The 27,319-nt window shown below is 47.2% G+C and overlaps 2 long non-coding RNA genes across 3 annotated transcripts; one reads left to right on the forward strand and one right to left on the reverse strand.

The window, feature by feature from the left end:
• Window positions 1–4,443: 4,443 nt before the first annotated feature.
• Window positions 4,444–6,737, reverse strand: LOC107510370. The gene is made up of 3 exons (XR_001596787.2): window positions 6,627–6,737; window positions 6,113–6,189; window positions 4,444–5,077 (listed from the first exon to the last, which is right to left on the reverse strand). It is a non-coding gene; the product is annotated as an uncharacterized LOC107510370 (long non-coding RNA).
• An 8,740-nt stretch (window positions 6,738–15,477) lies between these two features.
• Window positions 15,478–25,506, forward strand: LOC118609398. 2 transcript variants are annotated; one of them, XR_004953416.1, is made up of 4 exons: window positions 15,478–16,112; window positions 17,338–19,181; window positions 23,273–24,971; window positions 25,259–25,506. It is a non-coding gene; the product is annotated as an uncharacterized LOC118609398 (long non-coding RNA). The 2 variants fall into 2 exon arrangements; XR_004953417.1 differs by having other exon boundaries at window positions 17,338–17,747.
• The last annotated feature ends 1,813 nt before the right edge of the window (window positions 25,507–27,319 follow it).

A 27,319-nucleotide genomic window follows, 5' to 3' on the forward strand; every position in this document is an offset into this window, starting at 1 on the left:
GGAAACACAAATCTTTTTTTGTGAGATCGGACCCCCTCCTGGGAAAGGATTTCAGAGATTATACAATCTGTGTTTCTCCTACCAGAAAATGATGCCCAAATCAGGAGTACCGCACATACCAAGGATGGGACACAGGGGTGTCGCAGAATGAGGGTGCATTCGTTTCCAACAACCGGGAAAGTGGAACGTGGAGACCTTTCTGGGGACCCAGCATGATCGGGCATATAATAGAAAGAAACGCACCTTTCGTCATATTCTCCTCGATGTTTCTCTCCTGCTCAGGTCCATTCCGGGGCCTTCCCCATGAATCGAGATGACAGCAGCGCTGGCCACTGTGTTTGGTCAGCACGTGGTGTCCAGCCCCTGGCAATTCTGTGGTCCTCGTGCGAGACGAGAAGCGGGGTGAAAAACAGTGTGGATATTGTTGTCACCGGCCTTGGTCTACCCCAAGACTCACAGGACCTGTGAGGGCTCAAACCTGGAGCCGCGTTTTCCCAAACGGGAGCTTCCATTCGTTGGCGAAGTGTGCGTGGTTTTGCACGTTGTGTAGGAGAAATGTTCTAACGTCAACACAGAGAAGCATTCTCACTACGTGCAAAACGCCATCCCTCAAATTTGGCCAAGATCAGATAATGCAGATTTTAATTTCCTCGGGATAGGACACTCTCCTGGGACTGTTCTTTGAGCCTAAATTTATGCCCCCATCAGTAGAAGAAACCTGTTTGGCTTCTCGTGTGTTGGTGCAGGAACGTCAGACCCTCTGAAAAGGTAGAACAAAACTTGGTGACATTTCCCTTTCAAGAAACACCCACAGCCAAGGGAACTGGAGAAGAATCCAGGCTGAGACTATTGTTAATTGGTTTTTAATGACCGATTCTGAAAAGCCTACGATGATGAGCGACTTGTCCTTTGAGTAAAACCAAATTTATCCAGTAAACAAAAGCAAATATTCTTGGTATCTTTTAAATCATTCGTCAGCATATTTTCAAACTTGAATGGGCTTTGCATGCACCTCTGAAGAATTCTTATATAAATTCATTGCGTCCCCTTTTGACCTTACGCATTTCTTGCGCTAATTTAAATCTAACTATTATTCTTTTGAACATCACGTTTCGAAATGCGGCACATGAAGAACTATTTAGATCTTTATTCGTCCCCAAGCCGGGAATGTCGTCTGCCCGCGACGGCTGCCGTCTTTCTTGGTGGTCGGGTTTTTACCTCCTCCTGTGTTCGCTGTGGACCCTGAAGGCTCGGGAGCTGCATCTTGAGCTTGCTCAGTCATTCTTCTGAGACAGGAGGGGAATTTTCTCTGGCCAGTGAGACATAAAAATTCTGTATTTTCTTTATTTTGCCCCTTGTTTCAAATATCTGTCCTATGATTCAAGGCTTTAGACTTAATTCTCAATTTTCAATAAACGCCCACTCTCGACTTTGTTTTCCAAATCTTCCTTTTTTATTTTACCTGGGACAGTGAATGAGAGTTCTGTCTTCTTTGTGACTAGTGTCTCCATAGTCCCCTCTTGCTTTTGTTTATCTTGGTTGTCTTACACTAACTTTTGTTGGCTCCCCTAACTGGGTTAGCCAGTTCCTCCTGTTGTTTATAAATTCTGGTTTGGCGCTCTCTCCTCTCTCTCTCTCTTTCTCTCTCTCTCCCTCACCCCCTACCCGCTCCCTCTCTCTCTGTAAGGAGGTGTAGAGTTCATGAGTAGTCTATAGACATAGAAATGGAGATGCCACTTTCATAGTTATTTATAAGCGATTGTCAGGATTGGAGGATAGGGGATAAACTGGATTCAACCACAAGAGCTTCATGTTAGAGAAACGTGAATTATTTTCAAAAACTTTGTAATATTTATAGAGAGAAGGGATGCTGGGGTAAAGGGTCCGATGATGAAGATGCCAGGTGAACATTTACAAAGGATAAAAGAAAAGGACGAGTCTCCATGGTTATGGAAATCTAGACAGGAAAAGACTGGTCCTCAAAGAAAGAAAGAACTTGAGCTAGAATGGAGGTCAAGGGTGAGGTGAGGTCATAGGGTTCTGATCATAAAACTCGGAAGAGGAGCAAATTAGGGACCAATGATACAGGAAGGGATCAACATTAGATCAAAGGGTCGCACAGGAAAGAGCATCTGCAGAATGGAAACGAGGGAGATTGAAAGAGCAGAAAGCCGGACCTGGGCGTGCACTCTGCAGACTGAGCACCCGGCCTACGATTAGGCCTTTGGGTAAAGTTCGCCCCCTGACATAGCAAGGCCTCCGAGACAGAGGAAAACAACCAGGTGCAGGAGCTGGAGTCTGCGGATGAGTTTTCAGCCCCGACTCTGCTCCTAAAAGCTGGGTAGTCTCTGCAGAAAAGGGAATTTGAGGACCTCAGTTTTTCAAGCAGTCCGAAGCAGATTTTGCTCATCACCCTTTAATTTCGTCTTCATTCTGTGCACGCTGTATTCTGAGCCGCCTGTAGTCATGGCAGGAATTCCTACATTTCCCTCCTTTGTTCCGCCTCTCTCTTGTTAGAGACGCAGAGTCTAGAAGCGCTGTATCAACACAAGGGCACGAAAGCTGAGTGCAAACGCCCCGGACTGGTGTCCAAGGCCGCTCTTAGCTCTCGTCCTCTGACTGTATTAAGTTAAAGGAAACCCCGAGTGTAACATCACAAGATTTCGGGATGAAATATTTTTCAGCAGACATTTACTGAGCCTGAAGTAGGCATTTGGACCCGGGCGGAGCCATGGGGCTACAAGGTGAAGACCTGAGGCTGAGAGCTGGGTCTGCAGGACAGGCCGGGTGACCTCGGGCCCGCGGAGCCTGAAGTTTGTGCGATTTGCAGGGCTCTCTTCAAGGAAAAACAAACGAACTAACTAAATTACAATACACATTTACGTATAAAAGAGAAATTTTATTTACAGTGAGAAGAGAAATTACAACAGATTCCAAATTTCAAAAATCTGACGAGTCCCACAAATATCATAAAATCCAGGGGGAAAACACTCAACGTAGCATTTTTATTAACTCTCTACATAACAAACTTCTGTGACACTCCCCCTGCAGAGTCTGGCTCTATGCTCTGATCCCCTCTTCACATGATGATGATTGTTTTGTGATCGTTTTTCACAGAGAGACAGAATCGTCATTCAGTCTTTCCTCAAGTGTAGTCCATTAAACTCTGTTTGTTTGTTTGTTTGTTTTTTATTATTGATCAGTCCAGTTCAGTGTGATTAAAGGCTCAACATTCAATTCCAGTTTCACATATTTAAAGATTAGAAGCAAGCATGTGACATCTCAGCACCTGTCTTCCCCTAACTGCCCTTCTGGGCCCAGCGCCCAGATGACAGGCCGTCACTCTGACGAAGCCTCTGGCCTCCCGCGAGGAGTGTCGGGGTGCCGGGTGAGTCAGCCTGCGGGCGGCAGGAGTTCCTGGCACAGCGGGACAGCCAGTTTCCCTTAACTAGACATGAAAGTGTTTTTACGAACCACATAAGCGCACCCTACGAGAGCCAAATAAATGTTTAACTCGCCTCTCCCTGAACTGGACCCCCCAATGCTCTCGGCCACTCCAGGCTACCCGACCGAGGACACCTGTGCCAGACGGGGTGGGACGGAGTGGAAAGAGACAGGGCACGTAGCTTTCATTCATTCATTCATTCATTCGTTTGTTTGTTTATTTATTTAATGGTGACGTTGGTTAACGAAATCCAATAAGTTTCAGCTGTACACTTCAACAGTAGGGCGTAAATATATTTACACTGTGCGTTCACCTCCCATAGTTAGATTTCTTTCTGTCACCACATATTTGACCCCCTTTATCTCGTCTTCCTCCCCGCTACCCTCTGGTAACCACTAGTCTATCGTCCATGTCCATGAGTCTCTGTTTGTTTATCTTGCTTGTTCGTTGCTTTTAGGTTTATATCCCACATATAAGTGATATCATGTGATTTTCAATTTTTTCTGTCTGATTTATTTTGCTTAGCGTGATTATCTCAAGGTCCGTCCATGTTGTCAAAAATGGCAGTATTTCCTCTCTTCTTAAGGCTGGGTAATATTTCATTATGTGTATGTGCCACAGCTTCTTTAGCCAGTCATCTATCGTAGGACACTTCGGTTGCTTCCATGTCCTGGCCACTTTGAACAATGCTGCTAGGAACATCGGTGTGCAAATATCTTTTCAGATATGGGTTTTCAAGTCTTTGGGGGTAAATATCCAGTAGAGGGATTGCTGGACCATATGGTAGACCAATTCTTAGGTTTTTGAGAGTTCTCCATACTGTTTTCCATAGTGGCTGTACCAATTTGCAATCTCACCAGCAGTGTCTGAGGGTTCCTATTTCTCTGCATCCTCTCCAACATTTGTTATTACTTGTCCTGTTGATGACAGCCATTCTAACAGGTGTGAGATGGTATCTCACTGTGGTTTTGATTTGCATTTTCCTAATAGCTAGCGATGTTGAGCATCTTTTTATATATTTGTTGGCCATTTGTATGTTCTTTAGGGAGAAATGTCTGTTCAGATCACTTAGCTTTTTACAATTAAAATAGATTACGCCTTCAAAGTCTACAAAGATCTCAGACCTCAAGGACATGTGATGTCCGGGGCCTTGGAAGGGGCCTTTTCAAATGAGGCATCCTTAGTTTCGAGTTTTATGAACCTCCATGTAAATCCACCTCCAAAAGACAGGGAGGTAACCTGAGTGTGTGAACAAAGGCTTCACGGCGGTATTGAACTTAAAGCCAAGTCTTGAGAAAAAAGGAGACATTTTTTTAGAAGGCAGTGGGAAGAGCCAGCCAGGTAAAGGGACAAAGAAGGGATGGTAAGGACGGCAGGAGATTCAGGTGAGAACGATGCCTGTGAAGAGTTTTAGAGAGAATTCAACAGGGAGTGGTTAAGTGATGTGTTGGGTCCAAGCAGATGAGAACATGCAGGAGCCTTTTGGATTCTGTAACTAGGATGCCACGTGGTGACTTTGCCACAGCAGCCTCGGTGATGTGGCGGGAGTCGGGGCCGATTCCAGCGGGCCGGGGAGTGTGGATAGATTAAAGGGAAGTTGATACTTGGGTTCTAATCCTTCAAGAAGAGTGCCTGGGAAGGGAAGCAGAGCATTGTAGTTATGGGAAAGCTTAGAGAAGAAGGAAACTTTATTAGGATGCTTTCTTTAATTAGAGAAGGGTGTGACCAGGTCCGTAAGATGCCCCATAAGGCAGTAGGGAAGCGGACAGAAGTTTCCTTGGTCTGAGCAGAAGGTACGTGGTCTCCATCTGCTCATAATGTCACACACCTGCTTCTTAGGACGCTCAAACTCTCTGAATCGCTTTCCAGCACCGACCAGCTGAGCAAGCGGGCAAGTGAGCAGGACCTCAGGGGAGTCCATGTGGGCTCATCAGAACATTCCAGGGCGTAGGCAGCCCACCCACACCTCGGCCCTGCCCTCGGCCCTGCCCTCGGCCCTGCTCTCGTATCCAAAGTACTGCTGTTCGGGATCCGTTCTCCTCGACCCCCCACCTCCCAGCCTCACCCCCGCCCCCAGTCCTCTGTCTCTGCCTCCATGCTCTCTCTTTTCTTTTGTGATATAAAATAGTTGGCCTCACTGACCTTCAAAGGTACAGCTTTTAAATGGCTGCATAGTATTCCATAACATAAAATAACCATTAGTTTTTCTAAAGTTCTCGTTGGACAGGTGGTCCGCTTCAAGATGATTGCTCGGTTATCTAAACATTTGTATATAGTTGTTGCTTATTTCCTGAGGATAAATGTCAAACCTTTGCAAGAAATGAAATCACTTGCATAAAGATATGTGTATTTTACGCCTTTTGACACACATTGCCAAGTTCCTTTTCCGGTAACTCGGATGTCTGATGGTAATGAAGCTCTGGGAGACCATAAGCTTTTGCATTTGGTGGAACACATTTGAATAACGCAATAAAATGGAAAACCTGAAGCAATCATCTGACATATCTGGGTAAAACCTGGAATTGATTGTTTTTGCCTCTTTTTGAATTTGCTAAGTAATGGAGAACTGGCTTCCACATTTTCTACTTATTGTGAAAATTTATTAAGGTCAATTGAATTGCTTCAGACTTGGAGGATTTCTCGGGTTCCCGGACTGTGGTTACTGACCTGACTGGTCGACCTGGGCTGAAAAACACTTCCTGGCAGTCATCAAGCTGTTATGCTGGGATCTAGAAACATGAGAACTAACAAGAGAAAGGTTTCACCCACCAAATAAACAAACGAGCGTGGTGGACGCATAAGAAGCAGCTAGACCGGGACAATGAACGTAACACCCACCTCCCGCCCAGCCCCCCCGAGAAGTCCTGAACCCTGACCCCTTCTGGTCGTTCCCTGGGTTCTAGGACCTTGCTGAACAGCCCGAGGACAAATGAAGTGCTAGGAAAAACAAAAACAAAAACAAAAAAACAAAAAACAGAAGGAGACCTTGCCAGAGGCGTCCTCTCAGAGGGTTTTACCAAATTTCTGGGAATGTGTGGGAAGCCTGGGCCACAGAAAGCCCGGGTGATCCATGAATGTAAACATATCACTAGGGGAAATCCAGTTTATGTATTTTTGACAAAAGCCCCCTTTTAAAAATGCCTCGGTTTAAAAAATGTTTCTTCCTCCAAATTACACTTACGTAGTGGCGCCCGATAAAAAGCTCTTTGACAAAAGCCCGCGTGTTTCGGAAAGAGCGGAGATGAGAGAGGCGTGGGCGAGAGCCACGTTTGGCCCCGGCTTCTTAGCTCCTGAACCGCGGTAGCTCAGCAGAGAAGGGCAAGGCCATCATGCTCCCCCCTCCCCCCCCCCCGCCCCGTCACAGCCTCGAACTGAAACCCATTAGTAAGTCATGTCTCACCTAGTCAATTAATGATTGACAAGCGGCTGGAGCTCTGACCAAGAGGCCCAGACATCGGGACAGTGTCAACTAACAGCTGAGACTGTCAACTAAAAATAGCGCTTCGGATTTAAACGGGTGACTCGAGTTTGATTTCCCGTGCTTGCCTGTCGCAACACTGTGTAGAGGAAGGCTGTTTTAAGATGGGTTTCTTTCCCGTGAAAGGAGGGTTTTATTGCAACCAGCTGGGCGGGCGGGGGGGGAGCTCAGGCTTCGCTCTGTGGGAGTTGGGTGCACCCACACTTCGGCCTCCAGGGCCCTGGGGGTTAAGCAGATCTGTGCGCTTAACTCTCTAGTGCAGATCACCGAGAAGCCAGAGGATGGCTCAGGAAATCACGTCAAAGTTTTAAACCATTTCCAGACAGTTCTCCCTATGTGTGCTTCCCATCATTCTTCTTCATAAGATGAGGACAATTGGAAAGCTAACTAGTCAAAGACAAATGACACAAGGTAAATGACCTAGGATTCCCCTTGGCAGAGGTGAGGAGCTAAGAACCAAACGTATCTTTCCAGAATGTGCCCATATGTAAGATAAATCTAACATGTTGGCCAAAGTGACCAGATGTATGATAAAGTCTACAATAAAAGATACACTTGTTGTCCATTGGGGCTGAGTATTTCTTACTGAGTTTGTTAATTCCGTATTGTCTGACCAGATCGGTCACTGTGCGTTTCCTAAGCGCAGTCCTGTCTCTATGCGTCAGGCCGATGCAGGATTGTCCAGCTTTGCATTCTCAAGGTCTGGCCGCTGTGAAATGTGGACCCCTTGGATCTGGGCAGTTTCTTTGTAAGCGTAAACTTCTCTGCCCTCGGGGGTCGCCGGTCCCAGAGCCGGTTACCGGATCCGTTAGTGCCGCGGGGACACACCCTCTGCCTCCGCCCCCTGCCTGGCTGTTCGTAGCTTGGGTTCCTCTCCTTTCTGAGAGCAGGGGGTGGAGTCTAGAGAAAATTTACAAGTCACATTTCTACGGGAATTGCAGACCAGTGATACCTGTCCAAAACCCAGTGACCATTTCCCAGTGGGATGTCAACCGTGACACCGAGTAGGTGAAGAGGCTGAGTCAAACTGCCGTGTGATGCGGCTCAGGTTTGAGACTCTGAGGCTTCGAGAGGATTCCCTGAGCTGAACATTCACAGCAGCTCCCCGCGGCTCCTTCGGCCTCGGACATGGGCGTGAGAGTGGACGCAAAGCAGACACAGCCGGCCAGAGGCACCAGAATTCAGAACCGGGGCCTCTGACAAGACCTTACTGACAGACCCCAGTCCCAGAAGACCGGACCCTTCTCATGAGCCTCCTTTAAGGCGGTGTTAGCAATGTCAGGAGCACTGAGGGCTCCTGGCCTCGCCTTTGGACCGAGGACGGACTCCACAAGCTGGGAAAGCCTGCGTGAGCCCCGGGCATCTTTTCCATGGGGTCCGGAGCTGCCTGGGGAGGGAGCAGACCCTCCGGCCTTGCTCTGTCCAAGCCCTGTTCCCTCCCCGCTCTCACGCCTTTCCTTTCTTCATTAGTCTCTTAACTGTCATCAGACCCCTCCAGCTCCTAAACCCCAACAGTAGGAACACCTTTAGTGCGTCTGCTGAGGGGTCAGCCTTGCGAGCGAGCCCAGCACTTGTCTGATCGGGCCCCAGGCCATCGTCACCGGGGCCGCCCTCGCCCGCCCCGCACGAAGACGCTGCTGCTGAGACCAACCTGGTCCGCTGCCGGTCTTGACTCTTTTTTGCCAACAGAGCCAGAGCTTGTGTGGCATGCAGGGGGCATGGCCCCTCCCTCGAGAGTGCCTCCCCCTCCCCAAAGCAAGGAGAGTGGAGCACGCATTGTGCACTGCGAGAAGGGGGGTACCCCACGAGGGAGGAAAGGCCCTCACTGTCAGGAGGGAGCAGCCGTGGCTGAGCCCTGTCTTTCTCCGTCTGTCTAAAGGCCGGCTGCGTACTGGCTTCTCGGGAGAGAGGCAGAGTCAGGGAGGGAGGGAGAGCGAGGACTGGGGAGGCGGGAGGGACAGGTCATCACCCCTCGTTCGGCCAGGAAAATAACGATGCCTGGAAAGAGGTCAACGCAGCCCGTACCCCACGATGGCGGTGGGTGACGGCTTTCTCGTTTGAGAACCAGACGGTGCCAGTGGAAACCAGCAGCGAGTTTCACAGGCTTGCAGAGCTGTGCAGTCTTTCAACGGGCTGGAAGGTCGATGGGTTACTTCCAGGAATTTCGCTCATTCCTTGAATTCTTTGCTGAGGGGATCTGAGATAAACTGCTGAATTATGGTGCCAGGCAGGAGCCGCGACGCGGCCTCAGGGATGATAAGCAAATGCCAAGGAAGGCCCGGCAAAGAGCAGGGCCCAAACGCTCCGGCGCCAAATGCGGACCTGGCACCCCGCACCCCACTGTCCTGTCGGTTTTTATGAAACTACGGGGACCTTGTGTAGTTGACACCTTGGAATTGCCCTTTATTAAAAACTCTTAAATGGTTCTAAGATTAAAAAAAAAAAAAACACCGTTATTCCTGATTTTCTGGACTCATCGTGAGATGTTACTGGTATTCAGGGTTTTAGTAGGCTCGTATGACCTTACAGAGGTCTGAATGTGACTTGGCAAACTCTAGTCAAAATGACAGTTGTCTTGGACACGTGATCCCATGGGAAGCTTTTTTTATGGAGATAAATTAAGAGCACTTAGACACTGGTTAGACAAGGAAGGTGTTGGTAATTATGAGATTTTAAAATGCAATGGCCAAAAAGAAAAAAGAAAATAGAATTTTTCTTAATGGAGCCAGGAAAGACTGGCTTGGGAGAAGGCCGATCTGGTACTTACTGAGTGTGAGGAGTTGGTGAGCCATCAGGTTAGAAACGGTACCTGGACAGGAGATGTCACCGGGGGAAAGTTTTGGAAATCAGCCACGTCGGAGAAGCCGAGGAGGACCAAAAAGGGAGAGCTGGAGAGGGGACGGGGGAGGGTCCGGAAAGAGCGTCTGGAGGATCCAGCTCTGTGAAGACGGGCCGGCCGAGGACGCGGCCCCCCGGAGGCGGAGGAAGGGAGGCCCCGGGCCAGCGAGGCCAGCAGGGCTTACTGCCCGAGGTGGCCTGAGGCGCGTGGGCCCCAAGACCCTCCCCTCGGCTCTCTCCTCTGCCCCAAACCGGCCCTATGCTGTTCACCCGGCCCGCGCCTTAGGGCCTCAGCACTGGCCGCCCTCCCTGCCTGGACAAGGCCGCGTGGCCCGCTCCCCTCCTCCAAGTCTCCGACCCCTTCTCAGTGATGTCTACCCGGCCACTCTCTGAACGGAGACCCCCCCAGGACCTGCGCCTGCCTGACTCCCCCGCCTCACTCTGCCCCCCTTTTCTCCCGAGGACCATTTAAGGCAGCAGATGCTCTACTTTTCGTACATGATCTGTTATGTAGACAAACCTAATTTGTCTACATAACAAAAATTCCCTATTTATATCATTCGAGCCTAATAAGAGGGCGTGGATCGTTGTTTTATCGGCCCACCCTAAATGCCTGGGACAGTGCCTGGTGCAGAGAAAGGCTCAGTGACTGCGGGAGGAAAAGAAGACAGGGCTGAGACCAGCAGGCGGGACAAGGAGAGCGGGCGAGGTCGTTGGGCTGACCTTTCAGGCCACCCTAGGGGCTGGCAGCTGGAAGAGTATAATGGGGGACTGGGTAAGGGGAGGGATGGGGGGAGGGGTGGCGGGGGGAGGGGCCCGGGTCAGTGGGCCAGGGCGGGGAAAGCAGAAGCAGCAAGGATCACAGCGTTCCCCTGCGGAGCAAGTTAACGTTGAGCCATAATATTTAAAACTCCAGAACTGCCAGTAACGGCATCAGCTCTCGGCGAGGCTGGTCCCGCAGGAGAAGTCTTCGCGCACGCCCGGTCGGCGCCCGCAGCGAGCGGCCCGCGTGGAGCTGCAGCGAGGAGGGCGGGATGCGACCGACCCACGCTGCATCCCGGCCCCGTGTGATGACGGACGAGCTGTTCCGCAGGGGAGGCCTGCGGACTGTTGTTCAAGGACCCGTCTATTTTCAGACGATCCTTTTTTTTTTTTTTTTTTTTGCAGAATCCAAGCCTACAAATCCCACGCGTCAAGGGCGATGGATTTCAGACAGAGATAAGAGAGGAAGGGGAAGTGGAAAACCGAGAGCTTGAGCAGAGCTCAACAAAGGGCACAGGAAGAAGAGGGGACGGGAGAAGGCACCCCCCGCCGAGGGAAGGCGGCAGCCGGGCCTGCCCCGGAGGAGACGGCCCGTCTGAAGGCCGCAGGGGAGGAAGGGCGCAGGGAGGAGGCCGTTCTCGGAAGTGAAGCCGCTGGAGGAGAACAACAAGCTCAATTATAGAAAGCGCCGCGGGGAGAAGGTCGGCAGGAGGAGGGCGTGCTTGGAATTTGAGACAGTGAGGAGGCCAGAAGCGGGGGCGTCGGAGAGGACAGGGAACGAGAGAACCCTGGGGCAGCCGGAGCAGGGACGAGCTCCGCGTCCACGGCGAGCTCCACGAACAGCAGAGCGCGCGAGGCCGCGGGCAGCGCCCATGGGGAGCCGGAGAGACAAAGCCAAACGAAACGGGAGGAAAAGGAAGGGAATGGGGAACGGGCCGCCTACCCTTAGCAAGAGGAACGGGGCGCACAAGCTGTGTGGAATTTGCTTGATCACGGGGCCGTTAACCCGTTCTGGGGCTCATGCATTTGCATGCGGACGATGTAACACCGCATGAGGGTCAGCTGCAGAGAAATAAGGCCCAGGTGGGTCAAAGGGTGTCTGAGTTAGAGCCCCGTGAGGTTTACCTAAGGATTTGGAGGGGGAGGTGACCCTACAGAACCTGGACAGTGGGCTCACCAGGAGTCTGTTAACCTGACAGCTGGCCATTGGCGCCACTTGGGATAAACTCACGACGCTTATCCTCTGTGGGGTATGAGGCTTGAGCAGTGGGCTAGACCAGCCTTACTGTTTGTCTTAGAGAAGAGAATATCCCTTCTGGTTGACGGTGACGCTGGGGTCCCCAGGAATTGTGGAAGGTGGCCTCCCTGTGTCTTGGGCCTTGGCTGGGGGCTTCTCTTCACAACAATCAGGACAGAACAGCAACAGCCAGCATTTATTGAGGGCTCCGGCTCTGTACCGTGCTGAGCTCTCAAATACAGACCGTCTTCGTTATCTGTGGATTCTACATTCACCTACTTGCTAAAATTTGTTTGCGACTCCAAGATCAGTACTCGCAGAGCTTTTGTGGTCTTCACGGACAAGTACAGAGCAGGGAAAAATTTGAGTCCCCCGACACGCTTCTCGTTCCGGCTCTCATGCCGTAAACAAGTGTCCTTCTCGTGGTCTATGCAGGGCCACGGTCTTCACAGTTCTGTGCTCTTCGTTGGTGATCTCACTGAAGTGGCCCCCAAGTGTAATGTGACAGTACGGTCCCGTGTTTCTGAGCACAAAAAAAGCTGCAATCTGCCTTGCGGGGAAAACATATGTGTTAGATACACTTTGTTCCAGCACGAGTTATGATATTAACGAATAGCGTGAGTTTTATATTAACGAATCGATCCTATATACTAAATAAGCAGTCTTCAAACAGAAACACGTACAAAATGAGGTTAAATATGGACCGACTGGTGAAAATGTGACCGAGGCTTTGGAGCCCCCCTAGGACGGCGGATCAGTATTGGCTTGCTCAGAGTCGATGGTGACTTTACTAGACAGAACCACCACAAATAGCAAGGAACCGATTCTATGTTATTTCACGTATTAGTCACAATTCCAGAAAGTAATCCTACTTTTTAATATATATTTTTTTAAATTAAGAGAGGTTAAATGTTGTATTCCAAGCCTTCCCGCTGGCAGGCAAGGAGGAGCCAGCCCTGACCTTGGAGGCCCAGCGCGTGGCGATCTCACTACTCGGAGGCGAGGGTCAAGATGGAGGGAAGTAGAGGCCCTCACATGATGCAGGGGGAGGGCTTCGTTCGTGGGCAGCCGTGGCATGCCATGGCCCCAGGACACTCCTCGAGCTGTGTAACAGGGATTTAAAGCAGAAATGAAATTTCTGAAATCACAGGTAGAGAAAAAAAACCAGGAAAACGCTCTGTGTTATTGTTGCTATGAACTGTTTATGTTCCCAAATGCTATGGCCTGGGGCCGTGGGGCTCCATGAGGCTCTGACCAGGCTTGGAGGATAAAATGCTAGGCATGTATGTGGTACCCTAGGGCAGGAGCAGGAAATTCTAGTTCCAGCCCTGATTCTGCCAGTAACTTGCTGCCGACCTTTGAGAAAGCCCTCTTCATAGCCTTATACTATGGCCGCTCTACCTGTAACATGGAAGTTTGGGGCAGATGATTCTCTCCGCTCCTTGTTTTCATGATCTGAAAACTGCAAAGCTCTATATGGCTTCTGACTGGGTGACTGTAAGTCCTACCTCGCCTGGAACAGGCTTGATCTACACTTTTTGTCTTGCCATAATTATTAATAGCATCTTTCGCTCTCAAGTGTTTGGACAATGAATGATATAGCTTCCTTGTGCTTGAGCACGATCGTTCCTTGTGTTTTCTTGGCTGGCTGGGTCAGATGCGAAACTGTGTGGGCCCTGGTCTTGTTAGTGGAGACCAGCTGTGTTTTCCGGACACAGTGGGTTCTCGGTTTCTGGGTGTTGAGCTCCTTGGTTCCTGGGCCATCTAACCTGGCTCTCGATTCTCACTTTGGGTCTTTATTAGAAAGTGTCCCGCTGCTGAAGTTGGCAAACAACTCTGTTTGCTTTGGGGCTCCCAAAAAGGAAATGGTACCAGCAAAACCATAGAAAGGGGAAAGTCTTTAGTCCAGAGAAAACATAGCTTGATACAGCACCGCCGATTCAAGGACATAGTGTGCCAACGAAGGTCGTCCTGGTCGTAGTAGATTTGGTGCTTTTTCTCCAGCAAATTGACCGGAATCGTAATGTAATTATGTCCATACTTACTGAATGGAACAAAATTTAATTTTGAAATACGGAACTAAATAAAAAAACTAGACTGAGAAGTGAAATGTTGGGACGAAAAGTTCTGGCAGTTTTTGGAGTCTCTGTAAACACACTGTTGCTTGTCTTTTGGAATATACTGCTTCATCCTCTTGCCGTCATGAAACAAAGTTGCATGAATAGCTGTGCAAAAAAATCTCTGCAGTGTTAAAACATTGTATGCTCCTCCTTCCGTTCACATTCAATAAGAATAAAGCACCCCCCCCCAAAAAAAAGTTATATCTATTGTTATCCTTTTTAGCAGGTTGAAATGCATTATATAATTTTATTACACAATTCTTAATTTGCTTAGCAGAGCATTTCTCTTCCTAGATAGTGAAATAGAAATGTTAGCACAGGCCAGATTAAACGATCCTAGACTTCCTGAATATAGTTCGGAAAATTAAATGATCAATCGGTCTAATTCTCTAATCTGTGTTTCTGAACCAAACTCTCCTTATTTAACTTTCTGGGTGATCTTCAGTTATTCAATCCAGAAAGTGTAATCTGTTAGTGATTAAACAGATGTCACCAAACTGGCATTTTAATTGAAATACTGTTTCTGCATGCTGCTCACCGGTTAGAAAGAATTTCTCCGTTGCAATTCCTTGCTTTCTGGAAAGAACTTTTTTTTTTTTTCCCAGAAAGAAGTGTTGGGGGAGAAGTGGTATATTTTGCACACTTGATTGACAAACTTGTGTCTGCTATTACAACTCTCTGGGACGATACCGAGATGGGTTATTGGCTAAAAGATCATATTCCTTGGAACTTGGTAACCGGAACTTCAGATGAAAGGCTGTGCCCTTGCTGCTCTAAAACAAAGATGTCGAAGCTGCCCATGTCCTTGCCTCTGAAATTCCTGCTTTGTGGTCAGGAAATGACCCGAGGCAGGCCCAGGGCCTGGGGGCTCCTGCTGGTTTAAGCCCTAACGAGGAGGAAGAAACCAGCCGCAGCTTGTATCTGGTTCAGTTTTGAGTTTAAAATAGCATCTGCTTGCTGTCTTTGCCAAAAAAAAAAAGGGGGGGGGGACATTTTGATCATATGAGCAAACAGCAAAAGGCATTTTGCATTTTATAAAAACAAAACAAAACAACAACTACAAAAACCCGTTTGTTGCTGGTTTCTTACAGTTGCCACGATTAATTTGAAATGCTGAATGTTGTTAGGACATTTTTACTTTGTTTCTGAGACGTGTATTAAGTAAAAACCTTTTACGATGTTGGGCCTTTATGCTTAGTCTGTTTTCTGTTAATGATCCTTCTTATTTGATTATGAAAAAATAAAATAAAATAAAACAAATGTTGTCTCTTTGCCTGGTGTCTGGTTCAAGACAGTAGACTTTTAAATGGTGGCCAAAAGAGAAGCTTCTGCGGTTGCTGTTTGCTGAGCCGGGGACAATGGAGGTTGCCGTGTTTGCTGGACTCCAGGACCCCTGTCACCCACTTCCTCTCCAGCCCTGTTCTCGTTCTTTGAAAGTCTCCCCAACACAGACCTCACTCTGGGGCATGACTGTGTGCATAGTTTCACCTTCCCCGTTCATCCCAGATTTGCGGGAAAATAAAAGTTACGTGGTAATCAGCTCCCGTCACGAACTACGGGCAAAGACTGAGCCAGCCGCTCCTGGGGACAAAGATCGCATGCATGTAAGACCGGGTCACAAAAGTGAGGTAGGCGACGACCCGGGCTCAGAGCCAAGAAGGCCGTAGGCTTGAGGTGATGCTGGGAGTGATCAGTAACGCTCCACAAACTCTGCTTTGGGGTCAGAGAAGCTGTTTTTCTCCCTGGATTTTCCTGCCCTGAGCAGGCGTCCTTGGGCCCGGCTCACGTGAGTTTATCCTGCTGGGAGCGGGGGATCGTACGTAGGTGTTCGCCCTTGCCGGGAGCAGGCTCACGGGGCTAGGCCTCCTGAAGAGCTTTCGCCTTCACCACTTTCATTTTCTCGTGGTTAGAAACAAAACTCAACAATTTCAGTAATTGTGTTTAACGGAAATCAAGAAAGAAACAGCAGTGACTGTGAAGCGATTCACACCGTGCACGGACCATAAAGCTCATGCGCACACGGGCAGAGTCTGAGCACAGAGAACATCGGCGCAAGGACGTGATCAAGCAAGTCCCCCGACATCCCAACGAGCCTGAATATGTTCCGAGTAACGAAAATGCGAAGAGTGCCCCTTCGAAGCCACAAAATCTACGGATGAAGCAAAGAACCTATTTCGATTTTACTGAAATAAAAGGGGACTTGTTTGTCTGTGGGCATCAGCGCCAAACCAGGTATGGGCAGGGGTTTGCAGCAAAGAGAGGAAACGTTTATTTAAGGAAACGGCGCCAAGGTGAGCTAGCGCTCAAAGGCTGGCTCCCAGCTATCCCTAGGGAATGGGTCATGCAGGGGCAAGATTATTAGCCATGGCGGCTGAGGGAGTTCGGGTCGGGGGCCATGCCAATGGTCAGGGTTAGAGGAGGAGGCAGTTGGTCATTGCGTCCAGACCTGATGTCAGTCATGGCGTCATTCGGTCTGGTTTCGAGGGGAGGTGGCCTCTGGGATCATTCCGCCTTCATGGGTGTGGAGCCGAAACGCAGCTGAGGTCAAGATGTTATCTTTGGTTTGACCGAAATTCTGTGTCTGTCTGTGGTCAACAGACCCTGAGGCTTTGTTCCTAAGACTGTGCGATGCTGCCCCAAAGCTGATGTCCAAAGGGCGTGATGATGAAGGGGGTGGGCGCACAGGTGTGCGAGGGCGGAGGGAGAAAGGGGGAGAAGCCGGTGAGTGCAAGGCCGGCCCCAAGCGAGGGCAAAGGGGAGAGCGAAGGGCGTTTTCGAGAAGTGACGATTTGCACGGTCATAGCCGTGTGCTCCCTGCGAGGCGCTGAATACAGGAAGCAGGTGAGTCGAGTGAGTCGACGAGGTCGTTTTTCTGGCCAGAATGAAATGACCAGGGTGAGGAGCCCAGGGGAAAAGAGACAGATTTTGGCCAGGTTTTCTGTTCCTCATCTTAAAAAAAAAAAAAAAAAAAAAAAAAGGTTTTGAAATCTCCCACAGGATGGGTAGAGGGCTCTTCTCCTTCAAAAGAGAAGGAGCTGTTCCTGGGCCTGAGCAGGTGGAAGGGTGGAAGGTGGTCGCCTTCGAGCGGGAAGGACGGGGCTGGAACCCGCAGAGAGAGTTTCATCCAGCTGTTGGAGGTCTCACGGGACAAGGACGTGAGGCTCGACTCATCGGCAGGTACACGTGATGAGTCGAAGGTGCCCCCGGAGGAGAAGAGGAAGTCTGGGTCTTTTATTTATTTACTTTTTTGCAATAAGTAATGACATAACTGTTGCAATGTGATAAAGAGATTGATAAATTGATCACATTATACTTAGACATATTCCGTCAAATTTTATTCTCTATTATACTGTGCCTCATACAGGTGAAATAACTCAATATGACAATGAATGCTTTTTGATAACAATTTTTTTTTAACTTCAAAAAGCATAAGTATCTCTTTTCCTGCTTCCGTCAGTTTCTTCCTCATTGAGGAAAGCGCGTCTGCAGACCCGTTGTCCCTGCAGGAGGAGACGCCAGTGCGCCGTATCTTCGGATTTAGTGCACAGGTCATGTGACTGGCTTTGAATGTCTGTACCAATGGAATGATGGCAACTGTCAAACCCTCGAAACAACAAATAATCACTCAGCTCATCGTAAGGGAGCAGGATCTGGGCTCACGGCCCAGCGGCAGGGCCACCTGTAACTGCTGTGAGCTTCGTTTCCCATCTGTATTAGCCGTGATTTATAATACGCTGTACTGTTGTAGGAATTAGACATAATATATGCAAAGTGCTAACACGGTGCCTCCCAGAGCTTTGGGGCCTTCGGGCTCATTGCTGCTGTCACAGAATACCGTGAGACCATTTCCGGAAATATGGATACCAGGTGCGTGGAGCATCTTAAACCTAGTGATTTAAAAAAAAAAAAAATCCCTCTGATCATCTAAAGTCATAACACAGCAAACCTGAAAATGGTTGTTGGAAATGTTAAGAACTACACAATTTCTATTCAAACTAGAAATATTTTTGGCCTTGCCTAGAGTGACCGGCTGTCCTGTTTTGCCCCAAACTGAAGGAGTTGCTAGAATGTAGGACTTTTGGTACAACACCTGGGAAAGTCCCGGGCAAACCAGGATGAGTTAGTCACCCTAGCCCCGCCTCACAGGTATCTGTCTGGCCTTTTTGCTACAACTGGGATTCTCTTAGACTGGCACCTTTACCTGGAAGTCGATTAGAAATGCAAATCCTTGGGTCCCATCCCAGACCTTCTGAATCAGAAACCCAGGCCTGGGCCCAGCAGTCTGGGTTTAAATAAGTTTCCCAAATGATTTTAACCCATGCAGCATGCTAAAGTTTGACAAACATTGCTCTACAATACTCCACTTACATCAGACTAAGATATTTAATGAAAAGAATAGAAAGACACAATGTATTGAGCCTATTTCAATGTCTTTAAGACACGAGTCAACCTTTTCATAGCTGGTAGTCCCCATTACGAAAAATTCAAGTTCTCTGTCATTTAATTGCTGAGCTCGAACAGCGAAGAATGAGAAATGAGAAAGAAAATGAGATACTGAGGCTGGGATAACAGTTCAGCTCAGAAAGTTGCACCCGCTGGAGTTTCGAGGGGAGGTTGGTAAGGAGAGTTGAGTTATGCAAACTAAAATGTGGGTTATAGTCTGACGGCTCACCTGCCTTTGCCAGGGATCACGCACTCAGCGTCCAGGCCTGGGACTAGGGCAGGAAGTGTGTGGGTAGGGCTACATAATAGTTCTGGAAGGAAACAGCCAGGAGCCTCCCAACCATACCAGTCAGGGCCTCAGAGAGGCTCGAGTTCCTTCTGCAAAGGAAACCAGGGGAATTTTCATCATACCTGGTCACAAAGTACGACTTTAAATATCTGAACGTCTAAGACACAGGACTATGCAACAATTCCTTTTATCCCATAATATTGAAATCTTCACACCAAGCCCCTCAGCAGCTAACAGAGTTTCCTCGGTGAGGGGTTATCTCTTTTTGTGGGGACTGGAGTCGGGGGGAAGAAGAAACAGCCCGATCGTGTCACGCCGATGAGCGTGAATGACCGGCGGAACAGGCCATTAAACTCCAGTCTGTCACCACTGCTCCTGAAGGGAGTCCGGGAATGTTAGCAGAAGACCGAGGTGACTCCACTTGATTATTTTCCATCGATTGCCTTAATTTTTGCATAAAATACGATAAAAGCACATGTCATCGTTAGATTTGCCGCAGATCCTGATTTTTCCTCCGACATGAGGCCCGACCACGTCTTTCTTCCCCAAGAAGAGCTATCTTTGACCAGGTATGACATCAGCGGTGGCTTCCTCCCTCGCCCCTTCCTCCTCAACCCACCGCCGAGTCCTGGAGGTCAAGTCCTTGTCTCGCTAAACCCAGGACTCACAAGCGCCAACGTTTCTGCTAGCGCGTACTAACTTTTGTCTTAGTTGAAAGCATATCTTTTCTCTTATGCTGTCGAAATGTTGGATAAATTTAACTCGAAAAGAAACATGATGCCATTCGCTTCGTACCTGCTTATGACTTGCAGGTCTTTCTGTCTGATTCTGGTAAGCTAAGCCGTATTCTAGGCAGGTGACATTCGACCACGATACTGCCCCAGCACATTGGTTTAATTAGAAATCTCTAAGGTGGTCATTTCAATAGATGGCAGATAACCTTTACACAGTCTTACATCATTTTTCAGTAATTGCCAAATAAAAATAAGTATTGAAGCTTCTTCATAACGGAATAAGGAACTCACGCTTGAAACACTGTGTATTAAAGATACTTATAGCTTATTCCTCTCTTAAAAAAAAAGGAAATAGCATCTTTACTTTATTTCAAACCCCAGCCCTAATGGCTGTCCAAAAGTTATGGCAGACATAACTCTTAGACCACTATAGGAAGGAAGGACAGGTAAACATTGAGTCAGCAATTTTTAAAATCGGGAATAAGAGTACAAAGGGATAGAATTGGAAACTTCACAACCACTCCCTGTTTCTGTTCAATTCTCTTTTTTTTTTCTGCTCCCTAAACCAACGGGAGAGAGGGAAGGGTCATACTTCTGCCGCTCTTTCTGAAAAGCGGGGTTGAATTTGGGAAACAAAGATGGACGGAGGGTACAGAAGGAACAAGCCGGCACGTCTCTCTCCTGACAGACTCCTTCCATCGTCAGCTCAGTGTGCTTAATCCCCCCCAACACCCGTGCTTCCCAGTGGAAGATGGTGCTCCCGGGAACAGGGCGGAGTCTGGACTCCGGTCCTGACCTTGGATTTCCCAAAGCAAAGAACCACTTTCCACAATCCATGGTAAAAACCCTTCGTTTGCTATTGTTGAGCTATGTGCAAACTCCCCAGGCCGGGCTCGGCGGTCCTGTGTCTGCGCGTGCCGCCGTGGCGGGGGCGGCGCGCGGCTTCCCGAGGTCCTCCTGGCCAGTGCCTTCCCGAAGTCCGCTCTCTCACCCGCGGCCCCGAGCCAGCCGTAGCCAGGTCTGCGTTCTCCTCACCGCCTTAGCATTCACCCGTCCGCTTGAAACGAGATCATCCCATCTCTGGTCCCTGTGTCCTAGCATCCCGGTCGCCCTTCTCGCCCGCTGCCCACAGTCCAGGGGTCCCGAGGGTCTGGACGGCCCCGACTCTCATCGCTCCCCTTTGATAACACCGTTCACAAGCTCCTTGGCGCATTCGTGCCGAAGGCGGCTTTAACCGGCTACGGAAACGTGCTCTCTCCAAGTTCTGTAGGCGAGACGTCTAACATGAAGGTACCGACGGGGCGTTGCTCGCTCTGAAGGGTGGAGAGAAGAGCTCGCCTGGCCTCTTCCTAGTTTCTGGAGGGTTCCGGTAATCCTCGGCCTGTAGCTGCGTCTCTCCAATCCTTGCCTCTTCTTTGTGTCTCTGTCTTTCCTCTTACAAAGACATAAGTCATTGGATTTACTGCCCACTGTAACCCAGTACGACCTGGTCTCAACCAATTACTTCTGCAAAGGCACTATTTCTAAATAAGGTTACATTCTGAGGTTCCAAGAGGACATGAATTGGGAGGGGATGGGGTCATTTTTCAACCCAGTATGCTCAGGGACCTGACCGACCCTCATTCTCTGCCCAAATGTAGCAGACAGGGTCACCCGGTGGAGACAGCTCTGAGAGCAACAAATTATTGTTTGTCCTGGATTCCAAGATGGCTCGGAAAGACCCTGGAAAGCCACATGAATATGAAGGTCTGTTCCTTACTGTGGAATTTTTTTGGACATTCGCTGGGCTCGCTGTTTGTTATGAAGGAGGGAATAGGTTTAACTCACTTGGAAGGCAAGAACGTACTTTGTAATCTGGTACATGTGGTTCCTTATGCTTTAAAGCAATAGAAGAAAAATGACCTGAAGATTTTGAAAACAGGCATAAAGCTTGTATGGAAGTCAAAGAAGAAACACATCAGTTGAACAGATAACAGAATTGCTTCTTAAAAACCGCCCTGACCAAGAAAGATACTGAACTGCAAATCGTGCCTGCCAAAATATAGTTCTCATGGACGATCATGTATCTGATATTCTTTTTCCCAATTGAAAACAAATCAGGGATTGAAGTCGCTTGAAAGAAAGATTTTTTTAAAATTCAGTTACATATGTGTAAAGCGTAGCAGTCCACCCGCTTTCGTAGACAATAACCACCTGCAGTTCTCACAAGCCGGCCGACACACGTCCGTAGACAAAATCAAGGTTTTGTGCTATGATCGACAGCTGAGTTATATTGGAGACAAAGCAAGGACACATTGCTTATTATTGTCCATCAGCCAAACTAGATTCACAGCTCAAAACAGCAGCCACAAGAACCCGGAGAGCAGAGCAGACGGGGGATGTGGATGGATGAAAATCGCCTCGATTTAAATAAGCCTTCAGAGCCTCGCTGGACATAATTATCATAATAGCCTTGAAAAGATCTGAAAAAGAGCGAGTCAGATTGGTTAACAGTCTGAAAACCTCTACTTCTGCATATCGACCTTTTTTTCCATGAGGATGGGAGGACTCAGGGTGGCTGGACAGGGGACTGGTGGCAACCCATCTGGATCTAGAGATTTGTAAAGAGGCGGGAAAGGCAGGCATTGCCCGAAAGGCAGACGGCATGAACACCTCGTAGGCTATTTTCGAATGAGGCAGGCCTTAGACTGTTGAGCTCGTCTAGAAGGCTTCATTAACGCCTTAAAGCATGTTTGTCAGGAAGCCCCATAGGAGATTAATTAACGGCATGAACTCGAGAACCAGACAGATTTGCGGATGAGTCTCTCCTATGTCTCTATGAGTAGAGAAATTAATTCCTCTACATTCCATCATATTGAAGTCATAGTTTACGAGAGTATCTATGACATAAAGTTAGCATGTGGCTCTGACGTGATATGCAGAATTCAGCCGCAGCTCTGGTAAAATAAATAAAATCTAATTATGTCACAATTGGACCTTGCCTGAAGTAGGGTGATTGGTTTTCATTTTCTATAATATGTGAGCACTGAGAAACTGGCAAAAGTCAAGACGTTTCTTAGAAAATTTTATAAAAAGAATCGGTAGAGAAAATTTAGAATGAGTTGCTACATAGCCTATCAATTTGGTCTTTCTAGTCTAAGTCCTTGGGTTTTAGATTTATGAATTCTTATAATTTTATGTAAATGGATGCATTTGGAAAAAAGATGGCTCATAACTTTCAACAAATTTTTAAAGAGGTTCATAACCCTGAAAACATAATCATTACTGTACATGAAGAAATGGATTCCATGTGGAATTCTTTAATTAGAGTCTTCTTAGTAGAATATAAAGGTATTTATAATAGGTATTAGTAAATTTCCAAGTGATAGAAAGTGTTAAATATGCCCTCTGTTATTACTATTTGATTCTTTTTGTATTTCTGGAGAGATGTGAATCTCAAAGTTCATCTAAGACGAATTTGATCCCCCCTTCCACCACACCCTCACAATGTCTTTTTTCCCCCCTAGCTTTTGAGGATTTATATGAGATTATCAGTTGACCATAATTCTCATTGTGGCTCCCCGTTAAATTGTCTCTTTCTTTCTCGGTGTTGCATACTGAACACATTTGATGGAAAAACGAGAAGCGCCATATTATTCGGTGGTGTTGGTGGAGCCACCCCGCCCGTCTTTCTCCTTGTTCTTTTATTGATCGGAAACTGTCCGTGCCGTCCCTGCTAGAGCTCTCAAAAGACACCTTTCAGAGCGATTATAAAGAAAAGAAATGATAGACGCATGGCTTGTTTTTACACACACACACACACACACTTATGTGAAATTTCATCATTGTTAAATGTAATCTCTAAGAACCTGGAAGCATCGCATAAAACTTATGGAAATGTAATTGATTACTCTGGTTAATTAACGTTGTTCTTAAATGTTTTCAAGGTCGCCTACAGAATGGTTTGTATTTCTAAGAAACAGAAGGCATGCTGCTGCACGCTTAAGAATCTACTGAGAACAATCTAAGGAGTTTAAGGAGAGGTGGCAGGTGGGGTCGAACCGGGTTTTCAGGTACAGCGAGGACCACGGATGAGTCACCACGTTGCACACCTATTTTCTTACCTTTCCGCATCCAGCCCCTAAGTTTTCACAGTGCACCCAGGCTCCTTTGTTTCTTTGGATGTCACGCCACGGTAACCAAATGAATGAAACACTAACATGTAAAGCAGATACAAGTGTGTTTATCTGCCAGAGCAGACGATATCTATCAATGTCGGTTATACTTCTGTCTTCTACTTTTAATACCCACTTCCTGTAATCCAGGAAACAAAAATAATTGACAGTCGAGAGCTGAGCATAGGATTCTAACAGGGAAACCCAGCTACGGGAGAATTTCTAAGGAACAGTCTGCTCTCAGGGTGATTTTCTAACTGCCTGGTGAGGCTTGGGCCAGGTGTCCTGCACTTGTAAACCGGATCTGCACTGCCTTGCAAGGAACCCCTGGGTGAGACATTCGGCCTTTCCGAGCCTCCTTTGCCTCAACTCCTAGTAGAAGAAATGATAGTATCTTCCTCGTAAGGGTGTTGTAAGTTTGAATGAAGAATGAATGGAAGGAACTTAGCACTCTGTGGGTGCATAGTTAATTATTTCTCTCTGTAGACCCCGTGGTTTAATTTCTCTCTTACCCTCACATGTTTTACTTTTCTTCCTTTCCTTCATTCTTAAACTATTTCCATTTTTTTTCCCTTAAAAACGAGAGATAAACAAACACATATCTGAGAAATACTTAGCATTGTTTCTTTGTGTCTGGTTTGAAAAGTTTACACAAACGACATTGTGCTCTCCATCTCATTCTGTTTCACGTTACTCTATGTGAATTTAACTCATTGCCTCTGACCGTTACATAGTATTCTGTCATGTACCTGAGCCATATTTTACAGATCTATTTACTTAGTGACGGGGGGAGGTGGCTCCAAACTCTTCACTGCTCCCAAACATCGCCGTGAGAAACAAATAGGTGCACGGCTCCTTGTGAATGTGTACAAGCTCTTCTCCGGGGTATATTTCCAGGGACAAAATTCCTGTTCATAACTGTGTACCCTTACATACGGTAAAACTGGAAGGACAGCACATACTTTTATACATTTTTCCAGTAGGGCAGGGAGGGACATGGGATTGGAGATGAGACAAGAGGACAAAAGTAATAAATGAAGGACCTTCCTCAGATGAATGCTGACAGTGTGTGCACCTTGGCCTGATGCATGATCAGTTCAGTCCTATGTTCGTGAGGTACTCGAAAATGAAATGCGAATGAAGTAAAAAATAATATGGCTTAATGCGTTCCCAGAATAAATGCAATGCCTACTAACCTTAGTGTTCCCGTCTGTGCTTGAGAATCAGGATGTCAGACTCCTAAGACCCTATTAAGATGCTGCAGAAATCAAAGGTGATGTCTGTGAGGCCCTTAAAAATCTTAAGTTCTAGGCTCTATGTGAACAATTCAAAATCATTACTCTATACAGATAATGCTTGAAATTTTGTTTGTAGATCCCTTTGCTAATCAGCACTGGTGATGGCTGGGACTTAAATGGTCTCTTCAAGCTTTGGCACCTGTTGATTCCCACTGAGCCTATAAAGATTTTTTGTAAGTGGACTGTGTCTTGACCCTTTGACCATTTTATCCAATTAAAGAATGGAGGGTCTCACACTCAGGTCACGTATCGGTTAGTCACATATATTAGTAAAAGGTACAGAATCAGGTGATTTGAAGTAAGTAGTACGAACAGAAATGTGGAACCAGGGTTCAAGTGTTAGCTTACGTTTACACTCATAAATGGATATGACTTTTACAAAATAATAAAAGATGATTCAAGTTTTACCTATGCCAAAAAATCAAAATAATTACACTTTTCACTCTTTTGTGTTTCACAGGCCCAGTGTTAAATGACAAGTATGACTGTTACTTCAGGAACTGAGGAGAGACAGGCCTGGGAAAGTGGTTGTAATGATTTTCTCCAGAACTAATAACAAGAACTAATAACATGAAAGAGAAGAACCTTAGTAAGTCATGTCTGCAGGCAGCTCGGTCCTTTAATTCAGAGCAGAATTGTTTTATTTTTTAATAATTTAGAATGTAATGGATAAGTTAATTAAATTAGTTCGTGTTGTTCAAACAGTCATAGTATCAATCTGTCGTAATTTTTGGCAATGCATAGCATAATCATTCTTTTCCTATTTAGGAGCCCGGAGTAAGCAATGGAGGGGCATAGATAGAAGTAAACAGTGCCACTAATTTGAAAGAAACTATTTCCAGCTTATTGAATCGTTTTTTAATTTCCTTCTCCTTTATCTTCATTATTGTGTCTAAGATATTGACATTGCTCAAATATGATCTTTGTATGCTCTGCTTATAATAGTAAATATACAAATTTTATTTTAGTAGTGCACACAGAAATGATCCCGTGTACTCTGGATAAGGAAATGTAAAATACGGGTTACAAAGGATTAATTTTATGTATAAATACCATTTTTATTCAGTTGTTCAAGAAAGTTCCTTACTTATAAATAAAACTTCACGAGAGTTAACTGTAAATACACCAGAGGCAAAGCTGGGGATTTGGGACAATAATTTATGATTAAATCCAATATTTTAATCTGGCCTTTGGGAGTTGACTATGAAACCCCTGTCCTCAGAGCTGTGCCTCTTTTAATTATAATTCCTTGTACACTCATTGATTTAGGGAGCCGGAAGATTCGCCTCCTAAAACAGGGCACTTCCCGAATGGGAATCTGTTTAAAGGAGTGTTTGACATATAGGTAGCTGCAACTCTTCAGACCGGCAGTAACTACTGTATAAAAAACAGCAGTTAAACGTCATCTTCACCTCTGTTCTACAGACGGCATACGCTTACACATTCTGATTGCATGTCTACAGCTCAACCCCATTTTCCAAATCTGACCGAGCCTGCTCCCCTTCTCCGGGGCGAGAAAAGCAAGTCGTAAAATCATCTGAGCATCATACCCCTCGGGTGGTGTCTTTTGGGCTTGAAGGTTTGCCAGAAGTGCTGAGTGTTGGCTCACGCCACTCGGCAGGAAGTCTGCACTGAGCCCACATCTCTGATCGCCTGTCGCCCTAGGGCATACACCCCGGGACGTCCACCGATTGTCTTAGTTCGCCTGTGCCCGGCTTTGCGTCACTCAACCCTAAGGGAAGAGATTGAACCGTTTAAAGTAGAGACGCCGTCATTCCACAGTTAGAAGATTGGAATTGGACATAAAAATCTACTTGTCCTAGCTACAGCGGCTCCAGTGAACATTAATAGAGGGAAAATGTATTTTAAAAAATATGCTCCAGCAAATCTGTAGCATCTTTTTTTATAAGCAAAGCATTGACCCTCACCCACTTGCTGGCCACTGCTCCACTTTGAGGCATCTGAAGTCAATCACTGCTGTCCTAGGAGGATGGTATAAAAAGCCAGTGAAATCGGGAACTAATTCAATGACATGCCCGTGTTCCATTCACTTAGCGAGCGGTTCTCTGAGGAGGGGAGCATCTCACGTGTTCCTGACTGTACTACATTAACTTAGAAGATCTACGCATGACTTTGCTCTTTCTCTCCAGTTCTCGGCTGTCGTCTCGGAATTTTCTTGGTCACGAGAGGATCTGCGAACATTCAGAAAAGCCTAAATGAGCTATCGTTAGGCCACAGGGATTGAGAAGCTTGAGTGTATTCTGTGGCATTGGTGGGCCTTGCCTCTGTACAACTGATATCCCTAATTATCCGCAGCAGATAGAGCTGTCGGTGAACGAATGACCTTCTCAGGTCCTTCCCCCAAGCAGACTCACACTAGCACCGTTCAGAGGCGATCGCTGTTAGTCAGCCCCAGGTCGGCCTGGAATGCCGGTGGCTTGGGCTTCAGAAAGACACCGGCGGAGGCTGAACACCTCATCCACCTCCTCCGAGGCACAGCTTCATAAGAGAGAAGCTCTTC

Source organism: Rousettus aegyptiacus, unplaced genomic scaffold (genome assembly GCF_014176215.1).
Source record: "Rousettus aegyptiacus isolate mRouAeg1 unplaced genomic scaffold, mRouAeg1.p scaffold_m13_p_11, whole genome shotgun sequence".
NCBI classification, from domain to species: domain Eukaryota; kingdom Metazoa; phylum Chordata; class Mammalia; order Chiroptera; family Pteropodidae; genus Rousettus; species Rousettus aegyptiacus.